Below are 12,614 nucleotides of genomic sequence, written 5' to 3' on the forward strand. Positions count from 1 at the left end.
AATTAAGTTATAAAAAGTTACAATAAAATCTTGCTAATTTGGATTGCTTTATTTTTTATGTACAGTCAGTCCTCGTATAACACGTGTTTACATTACATGAATTCGATCATACACGATTTATAAATAGGGGAACGATATCGTACATAACACAAACCGAATTCGCTTATGCACGATTCACCTTTGTGTTTACAAGAAATGGCAGTCAAACGCGGAATCACCCCAACTGAATGCAACACGATAGGAATGAAGAGAAGATTCTGAAAATGTATTTGTTTTTTTATATCAGTGAAGGGGAAACACATTTCACCATAATAATGTAAAAACCCACACAATTCCAGCTATCTGTATTATCGCAAATGCAATTAGATCGAGTTTACTACCTGTTTATAACAGATTCCACTAGCAAGAACACAACTGGAAATTGTTTTATGGTAGTAACCCCCAGAAATGTGCTTTAGTAAAATGTGAGCTAGTGAAGTGTTAATAGTGTTTCTGCCTTTACAGTGTTGTTTATTCAGCTGCTACACACGTGCAGCTTTGTTTGTGTGTCAAGCATGCCTCCTCATTTTGTAATTGTGCTTTATTCCCTAAAAATGAGTAAAATACTTAAAAGGTGTGAAAAGGAAGAGTTCTGGTGAAGACACTACGGATTCAAAGAGAAAAAGAAAAGCAATATCGATAGACAGAGGTAGAGGTGCACTGGGTCAAAAATTCTTACTGGGAAAAATTTGTAGCGGCCTCATACTAGCGTTTATGGCCAAAATCACACCGGCCTCCATCGTCTTCTGGCCTTCGGCCCATGGGGGTTTCCCCGGTAAGGCTTATGACCAGTCCGCCTCTGTCGATAGAGAAAAAATATGATATTGTGAAACACTTTGAGCAAAATGAAAGACCATGTGATATTGCACGTGCTACAGGCCTAAATGAGGCAACGCCAGAATTAGAAATAATGCAGAGAAAATAAAATCAACTTTCATAGCAGGCACAACTCAAAGTGTAACAAAATCCATTAGATTAAGACACAAAGAATTGGAAGAGATGGAATGGCTGTCATCTGTTTGGATAGAAGATCAAACAAAGAACAAGTTTGCTTACGATAGAAGCAAAAGCATTAGAAATATTTTATTACGTAATAGTCATAATAAAATACGTATTTATTGTGTTTGGTAATGTTTTGGTTACAAATGTGTGTTCAATCTTGGATGGTCAGCACCTAACCCTATTTTTCCCATAGGGCCTGTTATTTGTATTGCACGAGGATTTCTAGGAACACAACTATCGTGCTATACGAGGACTGACTGTATATATTTTATTTATGCAGAACAGCATTTGCCTAAACAAAAATTTAATGATACAATTCCAAAATTCTTTCAGAATTAGTTCTCAATTCACTCTGTAAAAGAAAGTAAAATCATTGAAAGGGAAAAATTTAATGCAAATGAAAATGTTAAAACATTTTGTTAGATAATGATCCTGCACATTCTTCCCATCTGATGGTAATATCAACACATTCACTGTTTCTGGTGCATGTAAGTATTCAAAAAGCATCCAAGTGTTTTTTTGAATACTTGTGCTGTAACATATAGGCAGACATTCTTTAGTAGTCAGTATATGAATGATATGAAAGTGAAGGCACGTGAAATTAACTGCTCAATTCTGTTGGCACACTGATTGAACTCTGGGCTATTAGTAGCAGTGCAGTACTTAATTTTTATTTATAGTTTGGTACAAATTTTTATTTGTTGAGGTTATTTTATGTACATGTGATAAACTTTCGAAAAAATTGAGATTTGTTCTGATTTACAGCTTGATAAGCTGCTTTTAGCTGTGAATTCCAGACTTTTACTCTTCAACTATTAGTTGAGGATTTTGGAATTTTCTCGTTTCTTAACATTCCAAAAATTATGGCACATTGAATGCACTCTCTTAAATCTAGGTGGAGGCAAATGGGTTAAGTGCCTTTCCTTGCTTCTCAGTACCATAGCCTTCATACGATATATGGATCAGGGAGCCATAGTCAACTGTAAACATTTTATATTTAAGGAAATGATATCAGTGTTTCACTTATTTTTGATAATTCTGATGAAAGGGGAAAAGGCAGTGGTTAATTTTAAAAAATAATAACCTAAAAAGTGTTATTTACAATTACTGTGCGAGTTGGAATGACGTAAAGCAAAGTACAGTGAGCCGACCGGACTAGCCAGGTGGGTAAAGTGCCTGCCTGGCAACCCGAAGGTCGTGGGTTTGAATCCCGCTTCGGGCTTGGATCAGAGTAAAAATGCAAAAAATCTTTGGGAGGTGCATCATGGCCACAGAAGCTGATGTGCCAACAACTAACAAAAAAAAAAAAAAAACAGGTACAGGCAAGTGCATGGAAAAACTATTAATATCTAAAATGTCTAGATGGGTTAAATGAAAAAGTGTAAAAATTTGTTGCACAACAGTGGCTAAAAGGATATTCATTTGGGTGAAGTAAGAACATAGCCAGAATAAAATGAAATGGCATCAGCATATCAAGGGAAAAAATCTGTAGAAGAGGCAAGTTAAGAAAAAGAATAAATTGCTAAATACGATTGTCCATGCCAATTACATGGACAAACGTTGCCGTAATACTCTTATTAAATTTGCTAATTCTAACAAATTCGAAAAATATTTTTACACTCTGAAAGAAAGGAAGAATTATGTTGTGAAAAAGCAGTATGTATCTAATTTAAAAAAAAAAACAACAAAAAAAAATGCAGCAGTACTTGGTGGTATTTATTAAAGAAATTAGAAATATTATTGATGTTCCATTTATTTTAACTCATTGTTTTCCATTTTGTTTTTTAAGTATAAACATTTTCATAATTTTTTTTTTTTTTTTCCCAACATGTTTGTATTCTAATATCATCTACATTAATATATGCTGCTGCTGGCTAAAATTGCTCATTATTATAAACTGTAATTTGAAAATATTTACCTATAATTATATTCTATAATTCTCACCTCCCTTCCCCAAATTAGTAAGGTTCTACTGTATCGCTGCTAGAAAAAGTAGCATTACATAATGGCAGAAATAAGGTGAGTCCATTATTAAATGAGGTAAACCTTTTGTGACATTGTTTATTTTTAATTAATAACTAATCGTTTTCAGATCTGTGAACCCAGAAAGAGGATTTGGTCAGCAGACAGCACGGTCTGATGGGTATCAGCAAGATACCTGAAAGGTTACCCAATGTATATTAGTTTAGGCTAATGCTTAAAAAAAATATATTAGTAACTCCACGTGGTATAAGAGTGGTTTATGATATATATGAATAATTCGTAATAATAACTAATCTATTATGATTGTTACAAAAGATGCTACATGTAGTAAGAGTTGGATCCATCATGGTTCCAACTTAACTTGAAAAAAATAACAAATAAAAATATTAACTTTTACCAGTTGTAATAGTTGGATATAGCTTATTTTTTCCGAGATATACCTACAGGGTAGTATCACAGATTTAAAATTTTTCTCAATATATAGCAGTGTAAAAATCCTGCTAGTTTATTTTTTTAATATACAACTATAGTTGTGCATTAAAAAAAATTGTATTTAAGGACTTTATTCTGCAGGTTTTCGTTTCCAATGTACTGCATATCTCTAGCCGTGGTATCCTCTTTCAATATAGAAAGCAATAAAGATTAATAAATGAACTCAGTTTATTAAAAATATTAATATAATTAAGTTTTATTTTCATTACATGTTTTCAACTCCTAATTTGCATTGTTGTAGAGTCAAATGTCTGAAGGTATGCTGTATAAACTTACTTTCTTGCATCATATGCCTCTACTAATCATATGCAAAAAAAAAAAAAGGCTTATGGCAAAATTTTACCATTTTCGTACTCAACACATCATCATCATTCTCTTATCAGTGTTTCGTAATTTTGATCGACAAGGAAGGCATCCTTGAACAATTTATTGACGGGGAAGGCAGTGTTTTGGCTTGTATTTGACTCTACAACAATGCAAATTAGGAGTTGAAAACGTGTAATGAAAATAAAACTTAATTATATTAATATTTTTAATAAACTGAGTTCATTTATTAATCTTTATTGCTTTCTAAATTGAAAGAGGATATCCCGGCTGGAGATATGCACTGCATTGGAAATGAAAACCTGCAGAATAAACTGCTTAAATACAATTTTTTAATTTCAAAATACAAATATCAAAAAAATTAAATAAAAATTCCCCATTTCACCATCAATTCGCTCCAAACATTTGTCTAGTTCTGCCTTGAATTTATGTAAGCTGTCAACTTCCATAACAATAGATGCAAGCTTATTTCAGCAATCAACTACCTGCTGGCTAAAGGCAAATCTATTCTACAACTGTCTTTCCTCAACTTGAATTTATGCCACCTCAGGTGCTCAATCTGAACAAGAGGAAGAATCCCATCAGCATTGAGCTTGCTCAAACCATTCAAAGCCTTGTTCACCTCAACCAGATAACCTCGCAGGTGCCTAGTCTCCAAACGCTGCAGTTTGCAGAACTTGCCATTCTTGATAAGAGCAGCCCTTTGTTCCCCTCACCAGTCTCATTGTCCTTCTCTGTACTCGTTCCAGCAACTCCTTTCCTAAAACAAAGCCTGCAAACCTGTATGCAGTACTTAAGGTGGCCTGACCATTGCCTTATACAAAGGGAAAATAACCTCTGTATCCCTGCTCGCAAAATTCCTGTATATCATTGACAAAACACCCCTTGAGCTGCTTTGGCTGCCTGTCTGAACTGCTCAGAAAACTTCATATCTGACTGCACAATTATCCCCAGTTCTTTATTCTACACTACCCTGAGTGTATTACACACAGTTAGTACGTTACTCTGAGGTTACTGCTACCCATATGCAGTACTTTGCATTTGTCAATGTTAAACTTCAGTTGCCACCTCTCAGCCTACAATCTCAAATTTATAGATCCTGTTGCAAACTTGAACATTAAGCCTGATATACCTTCATCAGTATCATTGATAAATATAGAAAACAATGGACCCAACATGGATCCCTGGGGGACTCTACTAATAGTCCATGAAGAGCAGTGTCCATTGATTTCCATTCTGTCTTCTTTCACCCAAAACTATACCTTTATCCATAGCAGCCACTTGCCCTTAATGCCATACTGCTCCAATTTGTATGGTAGTCTTCCATGTGCAACGGTATCAAAAGCTTTCTTGAAATCCAAGTGTATGATATTAAAATAAAATATTTTAATATGTTATTTTAATAGTAGGAGACCGACAGAATTGCTTAACAAGTACAGGTCACTGTTGAAAAAAAGCTGTGAAATAGGGTTGAATTTGAAAGTGTCTGCAATTCTGCCCAGACACGATAGGAGGGAGTTATATGATGAGAGCCTTGTCGATCAATTCAGCCCTGGAAAGATTGTGCAAGGCTCAAGGGGTAGAATTTTTTTCAGCCTGGACTGTACTTGTTAACAGGAGAGATTGCTTCTACAGGGATGGGATACACTTAAATAGAAAGGGTGCAAGGATATTTGCTGATGCTATCGAGGCAGTGTTAGGTGGGTCGGAAAACTGCTAGCTCGGGGGGGAGACAAAGACGAATAGATTAACAGTAGCCACTGGCAGAGGTGAAAGAGATTCTTGCACTGCTTCTATTGGAATGAGCAGAAGCCTGAAAAACAAGATGCAGAATATTTCAGAGACTGCTGGGAGTCATTGCGGTACCAAGTAAACACATGGGTTGTGTTAGGGTAGCTAAGAATAGAAATAGGTGCATTGGTGTATACTTGCGTGTACACCAATGCTAGGAGTTTAGTAAATAAATTTGATGAATTTGAGGTATTGCTCAAAACATCAAAGGCAGATATTGTTGGGATATCAGAGACGTGGTGTTACACAGATATAAGGAATGCAGAACTGGAATTTGAGGAGTGTACAACGTCTACAGAAAGGATAGACAGGATAGGAAGGGAGGAGGGGTTATGCTGTTAGTTAAGAAATACATAAAATCCAAGGAAGTGAAGCCAGTCGACATTGTTGGACAGTGCAGTGTCGAGTCAGTTTGGTGTGACATAAGCATTGGGAGATCAAAATTGAGAGTAGGAGTGTGCTATAGGCCTAATGACTCTGATGACTATAATAAGAAACTGTACAGGGAAATAGAGTGGGCCAGTAAATCAGGGAGTCTTATAATGGGAGATTTTAATTTCCCAGATATTGACTGGAATTTGGGGCTGGTCACTCACACACTAGCAAGGCTTTTGTGGATTTATTGGATGATTGTTTTCTACATCAGCATGTTCGGGAGGCAACTAGAGGGAGGAATACTCTTGATTTGATTATCAGCAGTGATTCTTCATGCATTAAGAATCTGCAGATAAATGAACCACTAGGTGGCAGTGATCACAGTGTGCTGAAGTGGGATTTACTCAAAGAGGTAACTACCATTAGGGGTAAAGGGAAGGGTTATTGCTTCCGTAAAGGCGACTACGATGGACTGAGACAGTATTTAAATTCTATACAGTGGGACCAACTGATGTTACCAACAGCAAATGCAAAATGGGAAGCATTCAAAGAACTTATCTTGGAAGCTACTAGGCTTTACATACCAACTAAGATATATTGTTCAAGGTTTAGGCCTAAATGGATGTCAGATGAACTAATGAGGCATGTGGCAGAGAAGAAACATGCATGGGATACATACAAATTAACACATGACACAGAAGCCTATGATAGATACAAGTTGATCTGTAACCAAGTTACAAAGGAGGTTAGGCAGGCGAAGGCAGATTACGAGAAATCTTTAGCAAGGGATGCAAAGAAAAACAGCAAAGAGTTCTTTACTTATGTAAACTCTAGAAGGAAGGGAATGAATCAGATTGGTCCACTTGATATCGATGGGTCAACTGTTGATGATCCTGCTCAGGTAGCTAACAAACTAAATGAATATTTTGCATCAACATTCACACATGAGGAGTTATTTAGTGAGGGGAATGCCAGAGGTGTATTCAACTCTAGCAGTAAGCTAGAGAATCTTGTAATAACTGAGAGTAAAGTGGAGGAGAAATTGTTGAGGATAAACACAAGAAAGGCACCCGGGGTGGATGGGATCTATCCAGTTATATTAAAGGAGGCAGCAGAGGAAGTAAGCAAACCCTTAGCCATAATTATGAGAGCTTCCTTGGACTCAGGGGGATGTACCCACAGACTGGAGATGTGCAAATGTGACCCCAGTTCACAAAGGAAGATCAAAGGCTGATACAAGTAATTATAGACCTGTGAGTTTAACCTCTGTTCCAAGAAAATTAATGGAGGCACTGGTTAAAGAAGCACTGCAGGATCATTTAGACAAGACTTCAGTTATAGCTCGGACACAGCATGGTTTTGTTAAGGGGAAGTCTTGACTGACCAATTTGATTGGATACTATGATGCAGTCACAAAGGAACTGGATGAAGGGAATAACTTTGATATTATATACTTGGATCTTAGAAAGGCCTTTGATACTGTTGCACATGGAAGACTGCTGCACAAATTGGAGCAGTGTGACATTGGAGGCAAATTGTTGCTGTGGATAAAGGGGTGGCTGAGGGGGAGAAGACAGAGTGGTAATCAATGGACACTGCTTGTCGTGGACTAATGTTATTAGTGGAGTCCCTCAGGGCTCAGTGTTGGGTCCATTATTGTTTTCTGTATTTATAAATGATATTGATGATGGTATATCAAGCTTAATGTCGAAGTTTGCAGACGATACAAACGTAGGCAGGGTTGTCAAGGACACTACTGACACTATGCTGCTGCAACAGGATCTGGAAAGGTTGAGCAGATGGGCTGAGAGATGGCAAATGAAGTTTAACATTGACAAATGTAAAGTACTACATATGGGAAACAGCAACCCCAGAGCAACGTATCAACTCTGTGGTACTACACTGACAGTGGTAGAGAATGAAAGGGACTTGGGGGTGGTTGTGCAGGCAGATATGAAGTTCTCTGAGCAGTACAGACGGGCTGCAAGAGTAGCTCATGGAGTATTGTCAATGATATACAGGAATTTTTCCAGCAGGGATAAGGAGGATTATTCCCTTGTATAAGGCAATGGTCAGGCCACACCTAGAGTACTGGATACAGGTCTGGAGGCCTAATTTCAAGAAGGATGTAGAGCTGTTGGAACGAGTACAGAGAAGGGCAACAAGATTAGTGAACGGAACAAAGGGGTACTCTTACGAAAAAAGGCTAAGTTGTGTAAATTACAGTGTCTGGAGACTAGGCACCAGCGAGGTGATCTGATAGAGGTGTATAAAGCCTTGAATGGTTTGAGCATGCTCAATGCTGATGGGATTCTTCCTCTTGCTCAGAATAATCACCTGAGAGGGCATAAATTCAAATTGAGGAAAGACAGAATTAGGATAGACGTGCGGAAATTTGCCTTTAGCCAGCCCGTGGTTGGTTGGTGGAACAGACTTCCATCTCTTGTCGTGGAAGTTGATAGCCGAAATAAGTTTAAGGCTCAGCTGGACAGATGTTTCGAACGAACAGAGGGGTGAAGTGGAAGTGGGTTTTTTTTTTTTTATGGCTGATGCTGCATAAGCTTGCTTTCTTGCATCAAATGCCGCTACTAATGCTAATGCTAATATGGTTAAAAAAATAAAATAAAAAAGTTTACCTGTACCGTTAATGTGATTTATCTGCTGATACAATCCATTGAAGTGTTACATCTTCAAATATTTATTACACTAATGGCAGAAGTTATATGCCTTTATGGATAAATTTTGTAAATTGCAGACTTAGGTTGACAGCTAGCTCACTTGGTGTTATGTCAAATCAGATTCCAAAGAGCAAAGCATGTTTTCTTATGCCACTCAAAACTCTGTTAGCTCTAACAGAATTCATAGATAACAAATTCCCCACTTGAGTTATTGAAAGCTTTAAGTTCAGTATTTAATTTTAACTTAAATTTAATTGTATGTTTGGACAACCAGTTTGTCATCCAATAACATTATTCAGAGTACGGTTGTTTTTTTTTTTAAAACAAATTGTCTAAGAAAATTAATTGATTTTGCAAAAATAAATAAATAGAATAAAATAAAATTCAACAACCACAATTTCTACTGCTTCTCAAATATCATTGAAGGTAAAGAAATAGATAAGTTGTAAAAAAATATAAGTTGCTTCATAGCAGAAATTATAGATAATCCAGCAGATGTCACTGGTGAGCTGAATAGCTACTTTGCATCAATCTTCATTCTAGATGCTATTGCGAAAGAAGAAGGAATTGATATAAAGTTGTCCTTGGTCAAGGAACTGACAAGTGGGCAAAGGAAGCATGAAATATAAAGTTAAACAAAGTCATTCTTGACGTTTTAATAATTCCTTATAGCAGTACTAAGCACGACAGAATTAGCCAGGTTAAAAAAAAATGAATTCACACCTCTTTCTGGTGCAATTTTGGAAATGCTCTCAATAGTCTGATACGATATCTTTCTTGAAACATTTATAATCAGCTGATGTCTAACAGACAATCCAAACAGGAATTCATAAAAAAAGATTATAAGATGTTTAAAAGAATACTGCACTGGTAAACAAGCCAGTCTCTCTCTCTCTCTCTCTCTCTCTCTCTCTCTCTCTCTCTATTTTAATATAAAATGTGTATTTTGTCAGTGAAATTTAATTTCTATTGCAATGTTGACTTTAAAAATACTTTCCCTATTATTTTTTGCTTGTTTTGGTCAAAAAAAAACTACTGTATTCCTCCTGCTCACAAATACCTTATATCCCCCTTTTCAATAGTCAGAAGTTGGCAGCTGACTTTTGAAAAGTCAGTTTTGAAATATTACAATTTAATGGCTTATAACCATTAAATTGTAAGAGTTAAGTTATGATGATCAGTAGCAAGAGTTTCTAATTTAATGACCATCTTAATCTGCAATATTCTAGCTATTTCCACATTCTAAATTTTGTTTCATAGCATATCATCATTGATAGACATAATGTCACTTCACTTTTTAAGTAGTAATTTGTACAAGTAATATTTGGTTTTCTGAATGACTTTTTTTATTTGATTTCTGTAATGTATTATAAAGTTGTGCTTGAAAATTTCATAACAATAACTGTGATTAAATACAAGAGCATAAAAAAAAAAAAAAACCATGGCACGTGACTTCAGATTCAATCAATGAGTGGCAAGATTTAAGCTTGCCACTCATTGATTGAAAATTCTGGACTGAAAGCTTATTTAGCCTGTGGGGTACATTTTTTGAATCTGATTGATTATTGTTATTTGTATGAACGCATCATGAAAAGTACAAGGGTCAGAAATGTTCTTGATCTCGTCATCATCGGTGTCCTAAATAATATAGCAATTATGATGGTACAGGAACCATTGGCAGCAAGTGACAGTAGATTCCTGAAGTGGATGATAACATGAGATTTTGCTAGTCAAGAGTAAGAGCAATAGTTTAATTTCAACAAAGTCCTCCTTACTGTTGCCTAAGGATGTTCTTGGACTCCAGTGAGTGTGAAATATATAAGAATAAAAATAAATTTGAATTGTGGGGTACTTTCAAAACATTAATCATCAAAGCCATTAGTTCATTCATTCCATTAAGCAGGTACTGTATGAGAAGAATGCCATTATGGGTGAAAAAGGATTCAGTGAGCTTTGTAGAATAGAAAAAGACAGCATGGTCCATTTAGAGAGTAATGACCAGTTCAGATTTGTATAATAATTATAACTTAATTTGTAACAAAACCACAGAGAAGGAATATTGAAATTATAGATAATCCAGCAGATGTCACTGGTGAGCTGAACAGCTACTTTGCATCAATCTTCATAGCAGAAAACTGATTAAAGATGCAATGCAGGATCATCTGGACAACACTGCAGTTATATCGGTTTGTTAAGGGGAAATCTTGTCTGACCAATTTGATTGGATACTACAATATGGTCACACAAAGGAACTGGATGCAAAAAATAATTTTGATATATACACCTGGATTTCAGGAAAGCTTTTGATACTGTTGCACATAAAAGATTGCTGTAAAAATTGGAGCAGTATGGCATTAAGGGCAAGTTGCTGCTATGGATAAAGGGATCGTTCAGTGGGAAAAGACAGAGTGGTAATCAATGGACACTGCTCTTCGTGGACTAATGTTATTAGTGAAGGGGCCCGTGTTGTGCCCATTGCTATTTTCTGTAATTATCAATGATATTGATAAAGGTATATCGGGCTAAATGTCGAAGTTTACAGATGATACTAAGGTTGGTAGGATTGTTAAGGACAGTATGCTACTGCAACAGGATCTAGGTGCCTCCGTAGCCAGGTGGGCAGGAGCAGCAGTGTGTAGCACACGCTTCTTGATTAGACCGGGGTTCGAGCCCGTGACCACCAAATACGGAGGATGCGGAAAGGGCAGGGAATGACCACCGCATATCCCCAGAGCAATATGGCCTTAGTTGCTAATGCTCCTAAAAACCAAATAACAACAATAACAGCAACATAATCTAGAAAAGATCTAACCTAACCAGTTGATGAGAGTATATGCCACCTAGTACTGCCTGGTGACACAGAGGGGCAACATTCCTCTGTCTAATGTGGACACCACACCTTAACTTGCTTATGTTGGTTCACACTTGCGTGATCTTCAATGTTTTATATCTTGCATATGAGGGCTATACCCAGGGTTATTTAACAGTCCCACCTTCACATTGGTGGGACTGTTAATTGATTTGTTTGTTATGGAATGGCCAGGCTCTGTTGAAATTCTGTCCATTTGACTTGCAAATGGGACCTAAATATCAGTTCCATCAGATTTTTTAGACACCTTGGTAGCAAGCCCTAGCCTATCATAGCTGGAATCTGTGGTAGGCCTCGGGGGACCTCACAGTGTGTTTTGACTGGTTTGGAAGAGAGCAAGTTTTTGGGGCACTTCAAGATGTGCTGCATTATTCTGTGGTGGACAGATATGAGATTTTACAGTGTCAATAACTGTTTAGATGAAGCAATATTTGTGATGTGCTTATGCTAAAAGAGAGATTAGCTGTCAAGGGTAATTTCCAAAAAAGATATGTGAACTTATTTAGAAATCTGAGTGTTACAAAAGACAAGCATAGGAGCGACACTCTTTTTTTGAGAGAGAAAAAAACATAAATTACAGTTCCATAAGTTGTAATAATTTTCTTTCATGTTTAGAGTTTTCATTAAAAAAGAATAAATAAGTAAATAAAAAATATCACAATTTCAATTTTCACTATTGCATCAAACCTAGTGATATAAGTATTCAGTAGCAGAGTGGTCAAGCACAAGGATGCATAGCTATATACACTTTGAGTAATTTTGTGGATCAACCCCATATGGCTGCTAAATACGATTCTGTTTTTTGATTTTCTTTTATTCTCTCTCTATCTCTTTCTTTCTCTGTCTTGTGAACTCCTCTGACACAGAGGAATTGTCACAGAGTGTAAACAGATTTTATTATTATTATTTGCGGTATACTAGGTGCTATATCACAGATACACAGTCTTAAGTGTTTAGAGGCGCCTCCGTAGCCAGGTGGGAAGGAGCAGCAGTGCGTAGCACACGCTTCTTGATTAGACCAGGGTTCGCGCCCGTCACCACCAAATACGGAGGATGCGGAA

At 36.6% G+C, this 12,614-nt stretch overlaps 1 protein-coding gene across 1 annotated transcript in view; it reads left to right on the plus strand.

The window, feature by feature from the left end:
• The window catches only part of LOC150075692 (serine/threonine-protein kinase STK11-like), a 131,697-nt gene that overhangs the window by 56,133 nt on the left and 62,950 nt on the right, over window positions 1-12,614 (plus strand). The gene's annotated exons all lie outside the window — the stretch shown is intronic.

Source organism: Mastigoproctus giganteus, chromosome 14 (assembly GCF_048544385.1).
Source record: "Mastigoproctus giganteus isolate SK-2022 chromosome 14, ASM4854438v1, whole genome shotgun sequence".
NCBI lineage: Eukaryota > Metazoa > Arthropoda > Arachnida > Uropygi > Thelyphonidae > Mastigoproctus > Mastigoproctus giganteus.